The 24,977-nt window shown below is 32.6% G+C and overlaps 1 long non-coding RNA gene across 3 annotated transcripts in view; it reads right to left on the minus strand.

Moving 5' to 3' along the window:
- The window catches only part of LOC107531417 (uncharacterized), a 44,220-nt gene that overhangs the window by 12,438 nt on the left and 6,805 nt on the right, over positions 1-24,977 (minus strand). For 2 of the 3 annotated variants that reach the window (XR_015714044.1, XR_001602618.2), the window contains 2 exons: positions 17,598-17,661; positions 17,418-17,507 (listed from right to left, as the gene is read on the minus strand). This is a non-coding gene — a long non-coding RNA (uncharacterized LOC107531417). Of the gene's footprint in view, positions 1-17,321; positions 17,355-17,417; positions 17,508-17,597; positions 17,662-24,977 lie in introns of those variants that run through there. The other variant, XR_001602620.2, reaches the window with a different exon arrangement.

The following is a 24,977-nucleotide window of genomic DNA, read 5'->3' on the forward strand; positions in this document are numbered from 1 at the left end:
AGTTGCTCTATCATCTGCCTGAAAGCCTCTTCTCCCAGATACCTAATGGTTTTCTCCCTTATGGTTTAGGTCTTTGTTCAAATGTAATCTCTGTAAGGCATTTTCTCATTATACTATTTAAAAATACGTCTCTCCTGCCCTGGTTGGAGCCTCGGCCCGAGCACTGAAGGGTCCAGGGTTCCATTCCCAGTCAAGGGCTCTCATACCTGATCTGTGGATTCACTCCCCAAACCGGGTCAGGTGCGTGTGGGAGGCAACCAGTTGATGTTTCTCTCTCTCACACATCGATGCTTCTCTCTCCTCACCCACCCTCCCTTTCACTCTTTTAGAAAAGCAACAGAAAAAAAGATCCTGTGAGAATTAAATATTTATATAAATCTCCTGCCTTCCAAACACCTTTATACCATCCCTTGGTTTATTTTTTTCCACAGAATTTATCACCATCTGATAGTGACATATGGTACCTATCAATTTTGTCTATTCTGTTACCCACACCTCACTCTCAAGACTGTAAGCTCCATGAGGGTTGGAATCTATGTTTTGTTCAGTGCTGATCCTCTGCACCTACATAAAATAAATTTGTACCTTTCTCTATATAAATGTTTTAAATCTATTTTTTCTTCATTATGAAGTTTCAAATCTATTCTTAATGCTCCTTGTCCCACATTAGCATTTTCACACTGCCAGAAAATACATGAAAATATGAACAAGTATATAAATCTGTAGAGACTACGTTAAAACTTATAAATTCTCTTAAGAAATGATGTTACTTAAACTTTCTTGATGTATATTACCAAACAACAAATGCTCTACCTTCATTGCTTCAGGCTAAAATGATATTTTGAACTGATCACATGAAAACTTTGAAAACCCCACAACTTTATATGAATTAGGTCCAGAAAAAAAATACTATAAGAACTTACATCCTTGAAATGTTAATTCCATAAATATAAGCATTCCCAAAGATTTTAAAATAACGAAATACAAAAGGAAACAAACTAGGGTGATTTAAAATTTCTACCACTTTCTAAAGATATTCTTTAACAGAATAAAGTTATAAACCAAAGATATACAGAATACCTTTAATAACAATTTCCTGAACAAATGAATATCTTTAATCACAATTTCTCAAAATCTAGCCCTATAGCATAAGATAAATATAAACAATGACAAGGTTCTACAGGCAGTTTACATGTTTTTTCAAAAGTCCAATCATATGAAAAGAATTAACTATCAAATTATTGAAAACCCCACTGAATTAAGGGGACCTGTGCTCATCAATATGCTAATCTAAGTGCACTACTCATTAAGTTTTTGCATAAATCGCATGTGTTAATAATCAAGCAACAGACCCAAACAGAAATTATGAATTTAATTTCAGGATAATTAAGACAAAAACAGCAACTAACTTGTCACCTTGTACAGTAATTTTAATGGAAGAGGCTTAAACTTATTTATTTTGCCAACATTTTCTTCATCACATATAACCTAAAAAAAGACATCAAAAATCCATGATATATATTTTATAAATAAACAAGCTAAGAACATAAACTCTTAAATTTCTGGTAGAGGAATTAATTCTTCATTAAATTAAAGGGGCTCCAGTTATTAGCAATAAAACAGAAACTGTTTTATTGTAAACTATAATTCCCTTGATAAGGGGTAAGAAAATAAGATTTTTTTTTAGCTGGAAATGTACTGATGATGGTTTCTTATTTCTCTTCCAAGATATGCAAAGTAATACGTCTAAATACTTACTAGAGCCAAATCTATCTCAAAAGTTTAGGACATTAATTTTTCTCCCTTTTGTTAATACTCAACGAGAAAAAAACACTTAGAAATAAAACTTTTTCCATAAATAAGGGGTAGTAATATCCACCTGCAAAGGAAAAAAAAATTGAATTAGAATGTCAACTTCTAAATAAATAAATATATTACTTTAGAGATCACAGTTTATGAAAATATAATCTTGCTAATCCAATTATGTCTAAGCTGGGCTTGTATCAGTAATAATACTTAGTTGCTAAAACACCTATAATTCTATAACCACCAAAGAATATATAAATGAAGAAAATCTACTGTTAAGTATGAAATTTAGTCTATGGCCAAATTTTCAAATCTACTATCACATATCAACACGTGTGATCTTAAGAGATCTGCATTTGATTATAGGATGCAAACTGAATTGTTGAATAAAATATTCCTCTCCTTATCTCCTGGATACTTGCCTGCAGTCCTCTGAGTTAGCACCAAACTCAATCCATACTTCAAATAACAGATTTAAGATGCTCAATGCTGGAATTATTTGGCATCAACTTAAAAAGAAACCTGAATAAAAAAATTAGGAAATTTTTCCAAAGAAGATGGAAAAACTAAAAACAATATACACCTATATATAACTATTTCTTCCTTGCAAAATAAATAGCCAAATTAAGATTAACATTTTATTTTACTATTTATTCTATATGTTTCAAAATTACACAAAGATGGAAGTATATTAACTTTTACAAATAAAACTTCCAGTCCTGTTGAGTTACCTAATGTGTTTCATCAGGTATTGATAGGCTATTTCCTCTTCTTTAATAAAAGACTGGAAAGAAGCTGCATACTGTTACAATAAATTTCAATGCAGTATTGTCTTATTCTCCGAGTATTTCAAATTTTCTTTCATCTATTCTCAGGATTAAAACAAGAAAGTTTTCTTTTAGCTATCATAGCCCCAAATGGTCCATCTTCACATCTGGAGCACCTAGATATAAAGATTCACCTAGTAAATGTAAAACCCAAGTTTTCTCTGTCATTTAGAAGGCAGATTAGACTAAATATAATTTCCTAAAATTTTAAATACATTTAGAAAAACAAAAGCAAAACGAAACAAAGAAATCTAACTCCTGGGGTGTTCTGGAAAATATTGGACAAGCTATGTAATTCACTTAGTAACTACTTCTAAGCACCTATGTGTTAAGTCCCAGAATATTTTTAGTGAAACCAGAAACTATCATATATTTGCTACAGTCTTTCATAAAATGGCTGAAATGAAGGAAACAGGTTAAGAGCTTGATGAATGATTTATAAAAGCACCAGGCACTATTATTGCCATGTGAAAGATGGCATTTAATTCTAACAATATGGTGTACTGCTTCCTTATTTTGGAAAAAAAAACTTGTTGGAAAAAAAGTGAGGTTCTAAAAAATGAGTTTTGTCTTATACGATATTTTCTTTACCTCCAAATTAGAATTTAAGCAAAAGATACTTATATACAATTTCTTAAATTATATCTGATATACTTTTAGGGTTTTCAAAACTGACAATTAGAACTGAAATGATTCCTTAAGAGCTACGTTTATTTTGTAGATTTTCTGCTTGGTTATATAGAAAAGAGTAAGATATTCCTGACAAGAAATAAAACCAGAAGTATCACCTACTGCACAGACACTTGTCTCATCCTGAACATTATTTTTTAGCTGAATGACTTAATAAAACACCAACAAATAAAAAAATAAAAAATAAAAGGTAAAGAAAACATTTTCCTTCAAATTTTAATTAAAATCATTGACTGTGTTTTTGCATCTACAAAATTACTAACTACAATTTTTGTTTTTATTGGGAAGTTCAATTTTGGGATCTAAAACGCAAACAAGGCCTTCATATTTTGTTAATTCTCACCCGAGGAAATTTTTTCCACTGCTTTTTCAGAGACAGAGTAGAAGGGAGGGAGGGAGGGAGACAGACAGACAGACAGACAGACAGATCGAGACAGACACATCGATTGGTTGCCTCCCACAAGTGCCCTGACTGGGGGAGGGAGCGAACCCACAACCCAGGTACATGCTCTTGACTGGGAATCAAACCTGAGACCCTTTGGTGGGCAGGGTTGATACTCTAACCACTGAGCCACACTGGCCAGAGCAAGGCCTTCATATTTTTGACTTGTCAACAAAAATTTTCAGCCAACTATTTAAAAAGAAACATTTAATAAGAACAAGAAAAAAAATATGAAGTTAGAAGGCATAGGATTAAGATGCTAATCTATCTATGTAGCAAATTACTTAATTTGAGTTACTGTTTCCTGAGTTACCCAAGGAATAGGTTGGTCACCTGTAAGATTTTCCCTACCTTTAAAATTATGATTAAGTGCATTTTGAGACCCAGGATGTCAGGAATTTAATTAACATGTTTCACTACTTTCCCCCTTCCTTTATAAGTAAATATTTAGAAACATTACTAAATAGTTCTTTAAGTTCTGTTCAAATGTATATTTTATAATGTACATTTAACTGTGAGATAAGCAAATATCTTTAAAGTAATTTCATTTTACTAAAGAAACAAAAGGAAAACGAATATTTGTTTAATCATAAATAAAAATTTGAATACTTGCATTGAATATAAATGTGCATTAAGATAAATTTACTTGCTATATAAGCTCTTTCAGTAAACACTTGATGGCATTCAACACAATTATTAAACTGCAATTATACTATTTCAATATAACACAATACAACTGAAAAGTTAGTACTTATTTTTATAGATTAAAGAATCATAAACATAACAAGGTTATCAATAATACTGAAAATACATTATCAATAAAACAGAAAGTTCATTAGTAACATTAATATACATTAAAATATGACTGTAGAATATGGTCAACCTTACTTCAGCAGCACAGTTAATACTGGAGATAATTTTAGAATCTTAACGCCAATATTTACGTGCTGCTAAGGCACTGTTGACATCACTATCATAAGAGCTATGAATAAAAAGAAATATATTTTCTTCAGAAGATCAAATCCTTGTATTTTTGAGGCAGCACAATATGGCCTGCACCTTTTCAAAACCCACAAACCATTATGTGCTGCTACTTTACTCCAAGGTTTTATTTTTTTAAACACACATTAGCACCTAAAGATACAAAAAATATTTTTCTTTTAGAAAAAAAGATAAAACCATTTAAAAACCCAGATTTAAAGATTCTAACATTGATATAGTATGCATTAGTTGTTTCTTAGAAAGCTTTTGAGTAGCATAATAATTTATTTCTATATCAAAACCTAAAGGAAAGCCAACTACATGCCAAGCACTTTGCTATTGTTAGGAACACAAAACGCATAATATGAGGAAAAGAAAAGTATTTTTCCTGTGTCAACTTAAGTCAATAAAGTTAAATATTTAATCAAATTTTTGAATGTATTAAACACATTTTTTCCTTTTATAAAAAGTAAATTCATAAAATTTAATCTTTACCTTGTTAACAGCATAAATTACAGCCTTTCATTTCTTGAAGTGTACCTTTCAAAAGACATCTTCATTAAGTAGATAAGACTTCATATCAAGAGAAAAGTAAAAAATGACAGACAAGAGCTCAGTTTCAATAAACTTAAGCTAGCACAAAGAAGTCACATGAAAAATTTTAATACCACATAAAGTAAAAATATACAAAAAAACCCCAAACAAATCAATTTTCTTAAATAATTTATATTTTAAACCCCAAATATTTTACCCTCAACATTTATCTCCCTACTAGAATATTTATTCTGTCAAAGTTGGATGTAACTTTATATAAGAAGTAATTCTAGAATATGAAGCCTTGGAAAGATGAGTTAACTTTGTACCCAGAGATGAGAAATAAAACAGCAATCCTGTGGCTCTTTATCTTTCTACCCCTTACCTGTCTCCCCTCTTCAGAAGGCAAGGAAATATAATCCTAAACAGTTTTCATTTATTCAGCTTTGGAAATGAAATGAAATTATGTACTTCTCTACAAGATACCAGAAAACTGTCACCACTCTAGCTCAAGTCTTGACAATCTCTTTTGCCCCAGTTGTCTCACCATTAAAATAGCTATACTAAAGATACAATACTTCTACAGAATAAGGTGATGTACACTGAAATTTGTACATCCTTTCTAATATTTAATTGTTTATAAAAAGCACAACTGCCATAGTCCATACTAATTTTCTTGTGAATACTTTCGCTATTATTAAAAAATATTTGTAGCTAATCTCCTATCTGAGCCATCTGTTTCACATTACTCTATTAGTCTTACTTTTCTGCACAATTTTCAATATGTAGCCAAAATAAATGTTTGCAATAACATGAAAATACATAGTACTTATTTGTATTTACCAATTACATTAAGAAACTGTCCCCTAGGATACCCTCTTTCCTCAACTCACTTTCCAGACATAAAGCACACCTACTTTTCAGACAAAAATGTAAGCATGACATTTTCAAATATACAAAGTTTATACATATATATACATTTTTTATTTAACAAATACTTTATTGAACACGTACGAGCTAGGCACAGTCCCAGCTGTTACACTAATCTTTACACTAATATACCAAACAGACAAAATCCCTTCCAGAAAAAATTTAAAATCATTTAGATTGAGACAAAAATCATGAAATAAATAATTGTTCAAGATCACATATTGTTCTTTGACCCTGCTGCAAGGTAGATGTATACATTAAATGATTACTCCAAAGTCAAATGAATGATTACTTCAAAATCAAGAAAAAATAGTAATTTCAATTCCAATCCTTCCTTTTTTTATATTTTAAACTAAGCCAAATGTACCATACTTGAAAGAAATGTGAATACTCTAAAATGCAAATAGCTTTTAAAACCTTTATTAAAAAAACTTCACACTAAGAATGTCATTTGTAGTTAAATATACCTAACATAAATGTTACCATTTTAAAGTGTACAGTTCTACAGCATTAAGACCATTTACATTGTTGTGCAACCATCACTACCCTCCATTCTCTCGAACCTTTTTATCTACACCAACTGAAACTATACCCATTAAATACTACCTATCAATCTCCCCGCCCCGAAAACCACCATTCTTTCTGTCTTTATAAATTTGCGTATTCTAGGCACCTCATATAAATGGAATTATACAGTATTTGTTTTCATCTGGCTTACTTCACACTTAGCATAACTTTCAAGGTTCATCCATGTTGATGCATATAGCAGACTCTCTTTACGGCTGAGTAGTATTTAATAGTACGTATGTACTACACATTGTTTACCTATTTATCTGTTTATGGACATTTCGGTTGTTTTGATCTTCTGGTTATTATGATTAATGCTGCAATGAACATGGTATACAAATGTGTTTGAGTACTGCTTTCAATTCTTTTGGTTGTATACTTAAAAGCAGTATCACTGATTCACATGGAAATTCTATTTTTAATTTTTTGAGGAATTGCCATACTAGCTGTAACATTTTACACTTCCACCAGCAACGCACAAGTGGTTCCAATTTCTTCACATCTTTGCCAACACTTATTTTCTCTTCATTTTTTGATAATGGCCATCCTAATGGGTGTGAAGTAGTACGTCATTGTGGTTTTGATTTTCATATCCCAAATGATTAGTGATGTTGAGCATCTTTTCTTGAGTTTACCGGTCATTTATGGAGAAATGCATATTCAAGTCCTTTGCTCATTTTTAAAACTTTTTTTGTGTTTTGTTATTAAGTTATTCATATATTCTGTACATTAATTTCTTACCAGATATGATTTGCAAATATTTTCTCCCATTGTGTATGATGCTTTTTCACTCTCTTGATAGTGTCCTTTTATGTACAAAAGTTTTAAATTTTGATTAAGACCAACTTATCTTTTTGTTATGGACGACTGTGCTTTTGGTGTCATATCTAAGAAATCACTGCCAAGTTCAATGTCATAAAGGTTTACCCTATGTTTTCTTCTAAGAGTTTTAGTTCTTACATTTAGGTCTTGGATCCATTTTTTTAACCCACACCCAAGCATATGTTTTCACTGATTTTAGAGACAGAAAGAGGGAGAAGGAGAGGGAGACTGGGGGAGAGTGGGGGGGGGGGGGAGAGGAAGGAGAGAGAGGGAGGGAGAGAGGGAAACATGGATCAGTTGCCTCTCTGACCAGGAACTGAAACTGAGACCCTGTAGTGCACAGGATGACAATCTAACCAACAGAGCCACACCAGCCAGGGCAAAGATTGCTGCTTTCTGTGACAATATATATTGCAATTTTATCATAGATGTTTTAATAAACACTCTCATGAGGAGAAAGATTGTGTTCCTATTTTTCACTTAGATAATTAAAACTAAATACTTTCTATTTGAAAGCCTGATAAATTTAAACCAGTAGAAAAAATTTATTTCCATCAAATATGGAAATTCTTTTCATCAAATATGGAAATTCTTATTTAAATTATTAATAAAAAGATTTCAGCGGAGCAATTCCAGACAGATAGAGGAGTGTCTTTTTACATGGCACAAAAATATTTCCGCAACTTTGTTGTTTAGCTATCCTTTATGTGTCACTACATTACTTTAGATTTTTCGTTTACATTAATTTCACTTTTAATTTGGATTCAACACAATTTGTAATAGTACTTGTTCAAGTATGCTTCAAATTTTGCACATAAACCTCTAAGTAGCTGGCTACATATAACCCCTGGACAGCAGAATGTTTAGAAGAGTGGAATACTATTTAAGTCATGATATATGGGGTGTGGCAAAAGTAGCTTTACAGTTGTGAGTACGCAAGCTTACTCTTGTATTATTAATTATTGTATTATTTTCCATATGAACTAAACTTTTGCCCCACCCTGAATTATTACTTTTTGTTAATCTTCACCTGAAGATATTTTTTCCATTAATTTTGAGAGACAGTGGAAAGGAGGGAGAAGGAGAGAAACATTGCTGTGAGAGAGACACATCAATTGGCTGCCTCCTGCATGCACCCGGACCAGGGCTGGGGATCAAACCCACAACCTAGGTACATGCCCTTGATTACGAATGGAACCCTCCATCCTTTGGCGCTTGGGTCCATGCTCTAACCACTGAGCAACACCAGCCAGGGCCCCACCCTTTATTATTATACCAAAATAACATTTTAAATTAGTCATTCTTAAATATCTTTAAGCAAAGGCCTAATTATGGGGTCAAACCAAACAGCATGACAATTTCACTGAACAAGGTAATTTTTTCATTCCCCCATTAAGAAATCGAAAGTTTTATGAAATGTACAAATATATAAAATTCACAGGTAACAGATTAAAATATGTTTTCCTTTTTTTTTTTACTTCTGTCTTTTGGATACAAGTGATTAAATAAGAAAAGATTAACTACAGAAGATGCATTTTAACTACAGAAGATACATTTAAAATTCAGGGTGGTGATGAGGTGTATGCAATGAAATAACATTCAAAAAGCCTGCTTCATCATTCAAAAAACCTAGTTTTTGTGTTTAAGTGAATAGAAAGTTGTACTCCAGTGATTTTTTTCTGATGAATGAATAAATGTTTAGAAACTGTGTGTAAAGTGGATTTCAAATTACACAATTTATTCCAGAAAAGTCAGGACAGTTATATATAAGCCCCCCAAATATGTTATCATTTTATTATTAGATCCCCTACACTATTTAGAAACTAAACCATTCATATTTCGGGAGTATTTTTGATGATTTTACTCTCTAACTATGAATAAATCATAAACATACCATGATGTCAGCCAAGAAATACAAAAGGTTTTAAGACCATAAATATAGTCAAATGTTGCTTCTCAAACATCTCCCATCTCAAACAATTTGGTTCTTGACCAAGCTGTGTATGGGGAAAAATGTCTTGGCTATTGAGCAAAACTTCGGTTCTCGACCCCACAACCCTTTCATGCTGATAATACTTGTATGATCAATCAACAGTCTCTCAGGTGACAACGGAGAGAATGCATGAGTGAGTCAGTTTACTGCCAAATCTTGCATTGTAAACATCTCAGGGAATTTTGCTGTGAATATTTCATGATTTTTTGCTTTTGGGGGTCTGAAATGTATTAATTCAATTTGCATTATGTCTAACGGGGAAAAAATGATTTGGTTTTTGAACAAATTGTTTCTTGAACAGACTTTTGGACCAAATTAAGTTGAGAACCAAGGTTCCATTGTATGCTATTTATCTTAAAATTTTTTTCTTCTTAGGTATTATTCTTTTTCACTCAAAATTATAGTTACTTGCCCATTCATAAGAACTTTTAAATATAGACAATTATTCTCAGTATTAAGCACTGTGCTGAGGAGATATTTGGTTTCATGATTTCATAACTATCCTCCACTTGAACTGGATTAGCTATGTGGTAATGATTCCTGGTATGGGCCAAGCCATTTCTCCACTCCTATATCTTTTGTCCACTGTAAATATCATAGTGCTTCCATGCCTTAAATCTCTGCTTCTAAGTTTGCTGACTAAAAGAAAAGCCACCTTCCCTAACTAGATATAAAAAGAGCCCTAATGGCTAGGGGTAGAACCAAAAAAATAGAGCTATTTTAAAAAATCAGAAAACAAAACAAAACAAAAAAAAACCCAACCATTCAGTTCTTTATCTTTACACAACAGTGTTAGTTCCATGCTGGAGGTTTTGGCCTGTGGGCTCTTAATGATCTCTAAACACTTCTGATATATATCAACTTTTTATTCTTATGACCTTCTAAGAAAAAAGTCATGTTGAAAGGTGAGAAAAAATAAATTAATGTCCTGCTTAAGAAGTCAACTTAAACATGAATCCGAGTAAATGGGAATCTTTCAACACCTTAATTCAGTTTTCTTTCCATATTACGTAACAAATTTAAAAAACAATTTAAATACGGCAAAAAAGATACATTAAAAATTCTAGGCATATCTCCTAAGTTCTAAAACCGTCCTGAGTGCAATAGAAATCACTGGTGAATTTCTGTATTTCTAATTTTATCAATAAGGAGCTGAAATAATTTATTGAGGCAGCAATGGTATAGAACAACGAATATGTAGCGAGAAGACTTACAGAGCCTCAGTTTCCTCTTTGTAAAATGGGCCTATTAGTGCTTACTTCACAGGCCTACTGTTAAGATTGTAAAATCTTAAACTATTATGAAGAGATTCCAAAATGGCAGCAGACTGAGTGGATCCTACACTGACACTCTCCCAGGACCAAACTGGAATTATAACTAAAATATAGAAAAATGATTCTGAACAATCACCTGAACACTAGCTGGAAATCACCCTCATAACCAAGGACATAAAGCGGAGACCGCACAGAGACTCGTAGGAAGAGCAGAGGCACAAGAGGGCTGGCCAGGCTCCCACAGGCAGCAGAAGTTCCAGCTGGATATCTCAGCTGCAGGTGTTTCCTACTGAGAACTCTGGGGTCTAAACCCAAACCTGGCTCCCCAGCCCAAGCACCAGAACTGAGAATGGCTGTGAAAAGCAGCAGGGTTTCTGCCTGCCTGGGAGAGAGGGCTGAAAATGCAGACACCTTCTTAAAGGGCCAACACACAAAATTTCATATGCAGCCACTCACCTTGGGCTCTGGTGGAGGCAGGGCAGTGTGGACTAGAACTGTGTGGGAAGAATCAACAGGTGCTGGTTTGGGGGCTGGAGCTCAGAAGGTAGCCATCTGGATTCCTGTGCTGAGTCATTCCCCAGTGCTGAGAAAGAGGACTTCTTTCTCAGGCAGACAATTACTGTGCAAACAGCTTTTGCCTGGGGGTAGGGAAATCAATTGCCCCACCCTGTTGGAAAACCTATTGCTCCACCCTGTGGAGTTTCTACAGCCTGAGGTTCATTAAGAGTCTGAATAACAAATAGCCTCTGCATGATTTGAATCTTTGCCTGACTTGCTTCTGGGCCCATGCCTTGGGAAAGCAGACCTTGGTGAGCATCTTGGTCTTTTCCAAACGCACCCAGCACCAGCAGAGGGAACCACGAGGCTGTGAAGTGTGAAAATCTTCACAGTACTCAAGGCCAATAAAAAACAGCATCTGACACTGGCCTGCACCAGAGACCATTCAAAAGACTGTGAATCCTAGCAGATATACCTAACACATAGAAACAAATCCATAAAGGCAGCCAAAATGAGGAGATAAAAAACAAGCCCCAAGTGAAACAAAATAATTCTCCAGAAGAAAAGCGAAATGAAATGGAGATAAGCAATTCTATCAGATATAGAGTTCAGAATACTGATCATAAGGATGCTCAACAGCATGAGAAAAGAAATGGAAACTATGAAGGAAATTAGGAATGACATAATAGAATAAACAATAGATTAGTGGAAGCTGAGGACTGGATCAGTGAATTAGAAGACAAGGTAGGAAAAATCCCTCAATCCGAAAACCAAAAAGAAAAAACAATTAAAAAACAGTACACTTTAAGGGACATGTAGAACAGCATTAAATGTAACAATATTCACATCATAGAAGCACCAGAAGAGAAAGAAAGCAAGGGATAAAGAACCTGTTGGAAGAAATAATGGCAGAAAACTTCCCTAACCTGGTCAAGGGAAAAGTCACACAAGTTCAGGAGGCACAGAGAATCCCAAGCAAAAAGAACCGAGACACATCATAATTAAAATGCCAAAAATTCGGGACAAAGAGAGAATCTTAAAGACAGCAAGAGAAAAGCAATCTATTATCTACAAAGGCGCTCCCACAAGGCTGTCAGCTGATTTCTCATCAGAAACTTTACAGGCCAGAAGGGAATGGCATGAAGTATTCAAGGTAATGGAAGCAAGGATCTGAAATCAAGAATACTCCATGCAGCAAGGCTATCATTCAAAATAGATGGTGAAATAAAGAGCTTCCCAGACAAAAAAAGGCTAAGGGAGTTTATCACCACCAAACCAGCAATGCAAGAAATGTTACAGGGACTGCTATAATAATAAGTTGAAATAGAGAGAACAAGAAACAGGCATGAAGAAATAGCTGAATGGATAATAAAACATAACCTAAATATATGCTGTCTACAAGAGTCCCACCACAGAACAAGACATTCACATAGGCTGAAAGCAAAAAAAAAAAAAACACCACTTCAGAATGACTTTAAAGAAGAGAGAGACAGCAATACAGTCATAGTAGGGGACTTTAATACCCTACTAACTTTACTGGATAGATCTTCCACACAAAGAAATCAACAAGGAAACAGTAACTCTAAATGACACACTAGATCAGATGAATTTAACTGACATTTACAGAACATTTCATCCCAAAGCTGCAGAATATACATTCTCCTTAAGTGCACATGGGACATTCTCAAAGATAGACCACATGTCAGGACACAAAAGAATTCTCTATAAGTTCAAGAAGATTGAAATCATATCAAGTGTCTTCTCGGAGGACATTTACATCATGGAATATTATGCAGTTGTAAAAAGGAAGGGTCCCTTACCCTTTGAGACAGCACAGTAGGACCTGGAGAGTATTATGCTAAGCAAAATAAGCCAAGGCTAAAATAAAATTACTATAGATTGATTTAAAATTTTACATTTAGAAAAATTCAATGTATTTCACTAAGCTGACTTATTAAGAATTTGGAGGGCAAATTGCCAATTTTAAGTTGTGACTCCAGAGCAGCAAATACTAGTGGCATAGAAAAACAACTTGAAGAGCCAAACTAAGGAAAATATTGAAAAAAATTTTAATAAATTTATTTATTGTATATAACAGGAAAAGTAAAACTGACAGCCTAGGCAAAAAGGTGTGATTGCTGACTTCTGGACATATATTTATTTCAATTCTGCAGTCAACTTATTCCTGTTTTTATATGGAGATAACTTTGAAAACTCAAATGTTTCAGACAAATCAGTGACAAAGGGCAAGACTGCACTGAGTAGTCTGTTGATGTTACCTATTGTATTTAAGCTTAGAACTTGAAATCCCTATTATACTATAGTTCATTACGTTTGTACGTTTATTTCCTATTTAAATCAAGACCTGTGCTATTAAGTTTTGCCATGTTTTTATTTTCCTAAGAAAATATCCAATTTCATAAATAAGAAATTCTCCATTATTGTTCTTTGAATCATTTCTCCTGAACTGAGAAGTTGTTCAGGGTGAAAAAACAATAAACAAATCCATCCCCTTTCTTGAATTCTGGCACTAAAATTCAAAATTTATGGTTATAGTTTTTTTTAGAGAAACACAGCCTTGCCTTGAATGTAACAGCTCAGATTTCATTCAATCATGTTGTTAAACACATAAATGTCAAATATATGACTTTGAGGTCAGGAACACCTGGCATTTGTTTTAACATTGCCAAATTCTCAAAAACATCAGTTATTTGAACAATGACTGAAAAACGGCTGTAGTATATTGTAAACTTTCTCCATGTTCATAAATTATAGAACAATATACAGCTTAAGAGCCTAGATTTGGCATATTTACTAAATATCACTTGATTGTATCAGTAAGTTTACAAAGCCTTCTTTACCACCAAATGCTGAAAACCTAGCATCCTTAAATTTGATCATAACACTCTTTACTACTAATACAAGTGCCAAAAGGGCAATTTGGTATTTTCGTTTTTGGCATATATCTTTCTCCCAGCAACATTCATATTATAAAACTATTCAAGATAATTAAAATGTCCCCACGAGTGGCACAGATAGACAGTAACTTACACAAAAGTGAATTCTCATGGGAAATAAAAATAGAAAAAATTTCAGTTATATCTAGTGATGCATGCCAAAAGAATTACACTTCTATTGCAAACAGATTTTATATCATTTGCCCTATCAATTACTTACTTGATTACAATATTATTTTATTTGTAGTACTTTCAGTCAGTCCTACATTTACTCTATTTATAATTCAGGAACTGATAATATTTTCTAGAATGGTATAATTACATGCTATTGCTATAATATTGCTAACTTAATAACATTTCTAAAAAATTATCTTGATAACCACTCTGAGAGAAATAATTTTTATCATTTCCTTTTACTAGCCCAGCTCTTGAGAACAGGCAAATTTACTAAGTCTCCTGAATTACAAAGTAATGTGTTCTATCACTTTTGCTTACAGGACTACTAATACTGATGGTAATGAATGGTGAATTTTCAGCTTTATTTTCTGTTTCCTAATTATAAAGTCAGTATCTTAAGATTTTTTTTTGTAGATTAAAAAGATAGAAGCAATGAAGCAATGATCTTAACCTCTGACAATACAACTAAAGATGTTATTTTATTTAGCACCAAACTATATTTTAAATTATACAGAACCATATAATTTGTCTATGTATCCAAAACTACAATGTGAAAAATCAAAACACAGCTCAAAAGAAGAAAAAGTGGGAAGAAAAGAAATATGACTATTTCTGAATGTTTTATGTTAAGCAACAGAAGTTTAAGAGCTTTATTTATTTTTAAAAAATATTTCTTTTATTTTTTAAAAATATATCTTTATTGATTTCAGAGAGAGGAAAAGAGAGGGAGAGAGAGCGATACAAACATCAATGATGAGAGAGTCATTGATCGAGCCCGCAGCCCGGGCATGTGCCCTGACTGGGCATCAAACCCTGATCGCATGGATCCTAGGTCAACGCTCAACCGCTGAGCCACGCCCTGCCAGGCAAAAGTTTAAATTGAAAAAGAAACTTAAAAAATATTTCATCTCGCCTGGAGGAGTGACTCAGTGGCTGAGCATCAACCTATAATCCCAGGAGACCACGGTTCAATTTCCAGTCAGGGCACATGCCCAGGTTGCAGGCTTGATCCCCAGTAGGGGGCATGGAGGAAGCAGCCGATCAATGACTCAACAATGATGTTTCTCTCTCTCGCTCCCTCTCCTCTCCCTTATTCTCTCTGAAATCAATAAAAAGAGAAAAAAATATATATTTCATTTCTTTACTCAATTTGTAAAAATGTACCCAAAACAATGCCATTATTTAATTGTGACAGCATCAAATATATGAAATACCAATACTCCACAACTTCTGGAACATCTACATTCCAAAAGTGAATAGCTTGAAAAAAAAAATATCCCTACCTTAAAGAATCAATGGCATTAAAAATATTTAAAAAATTAGAAAAGAGGGCATACATATACAATCATACAGAATCACTGACTACTGTCACTATGTTCTATTTTTCTGGTTATTGTTTAATTTGGAAACATCACCATTTTAGTACCTTAGATTAAAGGGAATTCCAGGCATATTACCTAGAACAGACAACAGAAAGCATACCAACTACGAAACATTGCAAAAGACCCGTGTTTAAAAAAATACTGCAGAGTATCCAAGAAAAAATGTTTGCTTAGAAATTTATAAAGGAGATGAAGAATGTGACATTATATGTGCTTAAAATTTTGTTAAAAGTTAAATATGCCTATTTCTTTTTGAAAAGTGGACTGTCTTCCAGTCTTATATAGTAAGAGTGCAATATCAATTGAAAAGACTTCTTTTTCTGAGACTTAAGTTGAAGAAAAGCTGAACTGGATTCTAAGGGACCAATTAAGAAGCCCAGCCTGGATTATATATGATTCTTTGGGGATTTGCAAATGTTTCCATTCTAGTTTTCCAGAGACAAAAATATAAAGGGAAAAAATTTAAAAAAAGAAGTGACCTGTGACATTTGGCTACTATTCTTCAAACTGGCTCATTATTAAGTTTTCAATATTTAATTGATTTCCACCCTAAAAACTACTTATCAAGTTCAGTAGCTGAGAGACATTATTTACTGGGTCACTAATGCAATGGTATGAGATAATGTAAGAAAAGCATCTCAAATGTTTTCATTTAAAGAGGGTCATCCCTCAACATCAAGAACAGAAACAGCTGCACTTGAGTTTCATTTAAAGATGTAGAATTAGCTCAAGAAATAAATCAAAATGAATCTTTTTGGTAAAGGGTCTCAAATACTTTTAGGGAATAAGAACCTTCTCCATTTACCATAACCTGGATTTGAGATTTTTTCTAGGGGTATAAGATTAATTTTGGCTAACCTGTTAGAATTATTCCCGTAGAACTTACTCGCTTCTCAAAGGTTAAATGACTCAGGGTAAAAATGTTTCATATTCTAAGAAAAGAGGTGTGCAAGTGTATGTATAGAAGGAAGGAAAAGGAATTGCCTTCCTGTTTTTCCCACCTCCTGAAGTTTAACAGCTAAATTTTAAGGACTTCACAAAAAAGTCTGAAGTATAACCTAGTGAAATGTAAAAAAATATTAATGAAAAAACAACTTCTTAAATGGAGAGCATACTTCCAATTTATAAAACCATAAAATGTCAATGAACCTGAATAATGATAATAATAATATTACTTATATATAAATTCCTTTAAAAGAAAAGGGTGTAAAATTGTGATTCTCAGATTTAGAGATGCTAGAGCCTAGCTGTAAGATCCTTTCCCAAACAGAAAACTTACCTATGGCTGCCCAGTCGGGGTGGCTGAGCAGCGGAGCATGGACCTATGATCCAGGAGATGGAGGTTCAGTTCCTGGTGAGGGCACATGCCCGGGTTGGGGGCTTGATCCCCACTAGGGGTCGTGCAGGAGGCAGCTGATCAATGACTCCCTCATCATTGATGTTTCTATCTCTGTCTCCCTTTCCCTCCCTCTCTCTGAAAACCAATAAAGACATATTTTAAATAATAAATAAATAAATAAATAAAAAGAAAACTTACCTATGGCATTCTTCTTTCTCTAAATTGGATTAAATAAACACCAAACTTCAATGTGTAGAGAGGGTAAGGGGAGGTTAGCAAGTTGTCATTCTAGGATGGCAAAAAATTAGAAATAAAGGAAATGACATCAAACAGTAACTTTTTATAGCAATGGTAGAGGGGCTGCGAGTTAATACTTACAAGATAAGAATTGAACTAAGTATGGGGCTGTTTTATTACGGTCTTCATTTTATTGTTATCAAACCTAGGAAAAAATAAAAGTGAAGACTTTAAAAATTTGTTCACATTATATAAGTTAGAAAATTTTCAGTTGAGGTTGACAGTTTTCTGATCCCTATGAAGCAAAGAACAATCACAGACTATAAAATCCAGCAGCAACATTTCTATATTTCAGTCCAGAGTATTACTTTTTTGTTGTTGTCAATCATCACCCAAGGATATTTTTTTTCACTGATTTTTAAAGAGAGGAAGGGAGGGAGGGAGTGGGGGAGAGAGAGAGAAACATCATGTGAGAAAGACATGTAGATTAGATGCCTCCTGCAAATACTCCTACCCAGGCAGGGATGGAACCTGCAACCTGGGTACCCTTGACCAGGAATCGAACCCTGGCATCCTTGCTCTGTGTGTGTGCACGCACTGGGCGGCTTGGGGAGAAAGGAGGTGACTGATGCTCTAACCACGGAACCATACTGGCCAGGGATTATTGTTAGTTTTTGAAACTCACTTTTCTATTACAAATACCTTCTTAAAGTTTAAAAGTCAAATATGTAAGTGTAATTAAAACTCATTCTTCAGTGTCTAACTTGAAGCACAATGAGCTTCTGGAGAACATCATAATTATAGATATTTTAAGATAAATTCAAGATCATACTGCAAGATTGACCAATCTCTCTCTCTCTCTCTCTCACACACACACATATACATACATACATGCTACTGCAAAAGCTAAAAATCTACATATTGCCCAATTTCAATAATTCTATTATGAATACAAAGGTGAAGGTGGAATTAAAAAATACATAAAGAAATCTTTGAAAATAATGTTATAATCTATGGCCAAAACAAAAGGAAATGGAGTTGTGAAATTGTCTGAATTCAAGAGTAAAATGAAAGAGTAGTGAGAAGAATAAGAGAAATTATTTTCATGGTTCTTTAATTTTAAGAGTAGGAAGGATTAAAAGCCAGTACACAAAAAAGGAAAACATTACATCTTATCTTTAAAAATAAAAGAACTGAAAAATATCCTGGAAACTTAAGTTGGTTAAAAGGTCTGACTTCTATAGTACATATTATAAGTTGTTCTTACACCAACTAACAGTTAAGCACTTACTACAAATCATAGAATAGAGAAAACAAACCCATCAATGCTCTTAATGAAACATTCATTCCAATTGTACATCTTACTGTAGAATGTCTTCACCGCCCCCCGCAAAAGGAAAGGACTATTGTTTCATTAATTTGAAAAACAAAACAAAAACCCCAAACATTTTAAATCCAAAGAAAACCCAAGATAATACCAAAATGAATCTCCACGTCTTAGCCCTGGCCCTCCAATCCAGCTGTATTTAATTCTAAGATTCTGCCATGCTTACTTTGCTTAATTTTTTTTTAAAAAAGACTACACATAGTTGAGTCCCTTTTGTACCATATCCTGGTCCCATTCACCTCTCTCCTGATACAATCACAATCCTGAATTGATTTTTATTTCCTAAGCATTCTTTTACATTATTACTATAGATTCAAATATTTAAAACAGTATATATCACTGTTTTCAAGCCTTATAATAAAAATTTACCATGCCATATATATTTTATATAAATGTTGCTATATTGTATATAAACTTTTGCAACTTATTTTTGTCATTCATCCATGAATACACACAGCTCTCACTTAAATAGCAGTATAACAAAGAGTTCATCATATGATTATGTCACAATTTACCATCTCCTGTTGGTTAACATTCACACTGTTCTCAAATTTTTTCCTATTAAAAGTAAAAGTAAGTAAGATTTTTTTCACACCTCTTAGTTTATCTAGGACATCTCAGAATGGAATTGTTGGGTTCAAGCCTATGTATATCTTCAACTTTACTAGAATTTTGTCAAATGCTCCCACAAGCAGCATAAGAAAAGTTCCCCTTTCTGTATTTTCTCCAATATTTAAAACCACATTTAAGCCCGGCCAGGCGTGGCTCAGCGGTTGAGCATCGACCTAGGATCCAGGCAATCGGAGTTCGATTCCTGGTCAGGGCACATGCCCGGGTAGTGGGCTCGATCCCTAGTCGGGGGCGCGCAGGAGGCAGCCAATCAATGACTCTCTCATCATTGATGTTTCTATCTCTCCCTCTCTTTTCCTCTCTCTGAAATCAATAAAGACATATTAAAAATAAATAAAAAATAAAACCACATTTAAGAAAAATAGCTACTATGTAGATGAAAATTTTAAAAATTCTTAAGTGATCAATTCATCAAGTGTAGGTATACTAAGTGTTCCAAAGAAAGAGAATAGACTAAAATTTGGCCCAAGATACTTGCACAAAAATAAAGCTCACATAATATAGATTTTCTTCACATAATTGAAATACCAAAACTTAATCTATAACTACTGTGGTAGAAATGACAGGATTCATAATTAGTTATTGAACTTAGATAAACAATGATCAAAGAGAAAAAAAAGCAGAAAATATAAATGGTTTATTGGTGTGAAGAATCCTCATTTCATTTTGGGCAGTGCTTCTTACATGTGGTGCTTCTAAAAACAAAACAAATAAACAAAAATCACAGCTTGGAAAAAACTCAAATTCCTGAGCCCCAGCTCTAGATTCTGATTCAGTAGGTGTGGAAAATGTTTTATTCTAGGTTATTCTGGTACAGGTAGTGACAGATACTTTACACAATAATTAGCAGTAAAAATAAGATATTTTCAATATAAAGGATTCTGGAACTCACTTTCTGGTTAAGGGTCATTTAACAGTACTTAATGCTATCTGTTAAATTACAGTATTAGCCAAAAAAAAGTAACCGCAATTTATGGTTGAAGATGTTGGACTTCACAATGTTAAACCAGGTTATGGGCTCATTTATCATTTCAGATAACCAAGCACATAGTACAACAAAGCTTTTTTGAATAATATTGGCAGGGAACTAATATTCTTAGTTTACTGTAATTAGTAAGGGAAAACATTAAGAGTAGAAGTAATTGGTTTTCATTTTAATGAAGATGACCAGGGAAAAACTATGGTTACCTTTTAAAAGAAATGCTACTGTAAATGTCAGACTTTAAATTAAGACATTAGGCTCTTAAGCTAAAATAAAATGTCATTTGTGGTTTCCAGCAAGAATGTTACAAATGAAATCAGAACTTTAATAGAAACCCAATATTCCCTTCCCTGTAATTACAACCTACTGGAATTATTTAGATACAAAAGAGAAAAATGTACAGATATTTAGGTGATGTAAATCTGTGCAATTCAAATTGTAAAAATAAAAAACACTCGTTTATACTATTTGAAATTACAAAGTCCTATTGCCAAAAGACTTAGAATAATCTGCATTTTCCAGATATAAGACATTAACAGTGAGAAAAAGTAAAGACTTACGAGTTTCTAACTGCAGCGTCCTTTGTATTAGTTACATACAATACTAAGTAGTATAGAGTGGTGTGCTTTTTAGTCATAGTGAAACCAACAAGAAGTTGGCCTTGTTTAGAATGGGCTATATAAAACAAAAATATGGATCCCAAATATGGCCCCAAAGCAAAAGAAACACTCCTATGTGGCCACTGTCAACTTTTCTTTCCTCAATATTAGCTAACTTGTGTTATTAGCAACTAATTACTAATTGTTCCAGTTTACCAGCTTAAAAGTGAAAAACATGAAACACAATACACACTTCCAGAAGACAGGTTTCCATTCAGAGGAAATTAACTGAATAAAAATTACATTAAGTAAAACCAGAGTAATAGTAAAAAACAGTAAGTCTAAAAACTATTAAGTATCTACTGTTCTCTTTATGCTCTTCTGGAAAGATGCCTTTTTGTCAAAGAATATATTATACTATATATGAGTTACACTGACAATTGGGCCCTTCACACCTTGTCTGTAAAAACTGGTGGGTGCGGGCTCTTTTGGCACCATTATTGCATATTTGATGTTATTATGTACAACAGCTGAGTAGTAGCAGCAATCTCCCAGCCCCTGTTCCCAGCTGTAAGGGACAAGAACAAGGGCTGTGGTGACACTTGTTTATTCACTGTTGCTGCTGCTCAAGCAGCAAACTGAGAAAAGTGTACACAACTAAGAAAAAAAAACGGTTCAGCCCAACCTACCTAACAGGTCTGCTTACATCATTATACAATACATTTAGAAGGAATTTTTTTCTTTAAAAAGCGGGACAGGAAGAGGAGAAAAAAAGACAAAATTGGTGTTTTGGTTAGAAAGGAAACCTATAATGTATCTAAGGAAATAAATTAATGAGAACTCCTAGTTTAGATTTAACTGCTCAATTATCAAAATTCTCAGATTGTTTTATCCAGGTTCAGCATAAATTCATAAAGAGTATTTTCCCTAGCTATTCTCCTGGAATATAAGAAAGTATCTAAACTTTAATCAGGAAATAAAATTAAAAAGCTCCAGGCTCCCAGGTTCCACATATCTAATCACTACCACATGTTTGACATCAGATACTATTCACACAAAAAAATGATTTTTTAGCCTATAAAGTTTTTACAAAAATTCCAACTATTAAAAATTATTACATGTAATTTACTTACTTTAAATGTGCAATACAAAGCTAAAAACAGTACATAATATTAATGGATGACTAACAACAGAAATAAATTGTTCCACCAAATCACCTTTAAATTTAAATGTGATGTTATTTATGAACTTTAACACCTAGGGAAATTTTTGATTCTAAAAAATATTTTAAAAATCTGAAAAATTAGGAAACCTATCAATTTTTTTTGTAAGTGCTAGAATGGCAATAAATTTTAAGAAATATTTAGCCAAAAAGGCTAGGTTTGATATTTCTTAAAATAAAAGTATAAAATACAGTAAATTAAGATCATAATACTTTATAAAAAAAAAAAAAACCCAATCTTTTATTTTCCTCAAAATTGCAAACGCAATTTTTCTGCTTAGCAGCTCGATAATAAATAATACTAATAATAAAAATAAAAAATAATAATTCTGAGGGTCACAGGATAAAACTTCTAAATATATGTATTATAAAAGCTATATAATAAAAAAGAGCAAATATCAAAGGATGTTTAAAATTAAGACATTTACAAACTAATAAACCAATAAACCATTAACCAGAAGATTAATCCGTATCAGCAGGTACATTTGAAACATGCTGCATGTTTCTGTTCCAAGTGAGTCTAACCATGAAAATAGGAAAGTAAAACTAAGCGAAATTATATGTTAGTGAAATATCAAAAATGTGGTTTGTGATACTGAAAACTTAAATTCTACTTCAAAGTAATATTTAATTAAAAAATTTAAATCCTCACATTAAATACTGCCTTTTGAAAATGCTTATCGGAAAATGTAATTCTGATGCATTATGTCTTATTTGAAAAAAATAGAAATAGATCAAGGATATACTTGCTAGTCAAGAAAAAATACACAAAATATACTCATGCACAAAACTGCTTCAAATAAACATTTTAAAAACTTTTATTAAGAAAGATAACTTTATCTACTCTTTAATGAATCCTCAGCAACACTATAAAACCTCTATTAAGGCAAGTTGTTATAGCTAACAAATTGCTTAAGATATAAGTTGTTCTTATAAATTAGCATTATACATCAATGACAAATAATGAATAACTTCAAGTCCCTTCATATACAGATATGTTAAATTACCTCTATTCTAGTTTATCCAAATATTCTTCCTCCCCACCCAAGGATAACTATTTCAATAAAATAGGAACACTGACAGTATAACTGTATTTTAGAAACAACTAAGAATTTCTCCTTAAAATAAATGTTATTTAACCCTAAAAATGCATTTAACAAAAAATATAGATATTTGCACAAGTAAGATAAATATTTATCACTGGAAAAAATAACAGTAAATTCTTCCCCAAAATTCTGGCATAATGAAGTACAAATCAAGGCTTAGTCAGATATAGATAAGGAGGTCTGCAAATTTACAACAGCCAAAATCCTTACAAAACGTCCTTTAAGGGATAGTTAAAAGATAGCCAATCGCACTTTGCAGTAAAAAACTTTATTACCATGTCTCCTAAAATAACACATACTACAAATTACAGTTTCTCACCCTATATAAGAACTGACCAAATACAAGAAAACTATTAATATCTGCATCAATTCTTTCAGATGTTAAATTATTTCCTAAGCTCAAAAATCTGGAAATTTATAAGCCAGTATATAGAGAGAACAATTTTATGATGCTAAAAATTTGTGTCCAAACAATAAGTTTTGACAATTTCAAAGAACACAAATCATAAATTCTCTAAATTAGGAACAACTCTGTGCATTTATGTCCTTATCTACAATATAAATGTAAAAGCTGTCTCTCTTCACCCATTTAATTTGATAAGGCTGTGTGTGTGTAAGATACCTGGATTGAAAGTGATAAATTGAACCTGGATTTTTTTCCCCCCAGACACTCAGAAATCATATTTTAAACTTTTCATCTTAATATTCTTTAATCTGGAAAACACTGGTTAAATTAGAGGGGAGAAAATTTTCATTCTCTTCCTATTCAAACTCAGCTGCTTTTTCCTAACATTCTCAATTCAAAATTTATCTCAATCACTTATAGCATAATGACATCAACACCTGAATTTCATCCTTATATTAAACTAATTTCTGTTAACTTTTAACATTTTATTTAACTTTAACTGTTAAAAGATTCACATTCCTGGATTATCTATCTAATATCTACTAATACAGAAACATCCAATGTTAGTTTAGCATTTTGATGTGTCTCAATGTTCAGAAATTCTTAAACATACATCTGAGAATTTTCTTTAAAAATATTTTAATACTGTTTAAAGATATTGTTTAAAGATAAAAGCAGTTTTATGACCATGATAATTACACTTTACTCTTAAGACTAAATTACACTTTTCTAATGAAAACAAATCCTTGTAATTTCCTATATCTAAAGTATATAAAGTAAACATTTTTAGGTGAAAAAATATTTAAAGAAAAATTGTAGTACGTTATATTTCAGCAAACTTTATGTAGCAAGTAGTTTTTTTAAAAAATCATACTAATTCTGTTCAAGAAGTTCATTTTCATTATACCAGATTACCATTTAGAAAACAATCAAGAATTTTATTGGCTAAGTAGCCACAATTTTCAACTAAAACTATACAAATCAAAGAAAATAAATATGCTATAAAAGTGGTTCTGTTGTAAAGTTTTCTGGAGGAAAAGACAGTAAGTCACTAGAAATTTTGGCAATCTACGATTTGTTTTTAAAGAATTTGCAACTTTTCATATGAACAATTTAAATCTTTTACTTGGAGTACCCAAGAGTAAGATACTACTTTCTGCTTAAGAAAGTGGGTTTTTCAGTTTCAACC

This window comes from Miniopterus natalensis, chromosome 2, assembly GCF_054644295.1.
Source record: "Miniopterus natalensis isolate mMinNat1 chromosome 2, mMinNat1.hap1, whole genome shotgun sequence".
NCBI lineage: Eukaryota > Metazoa > Chordata > Mammalia > Chiroptera > Miniopteridae > Miniopterus > Miniopterus natalensis.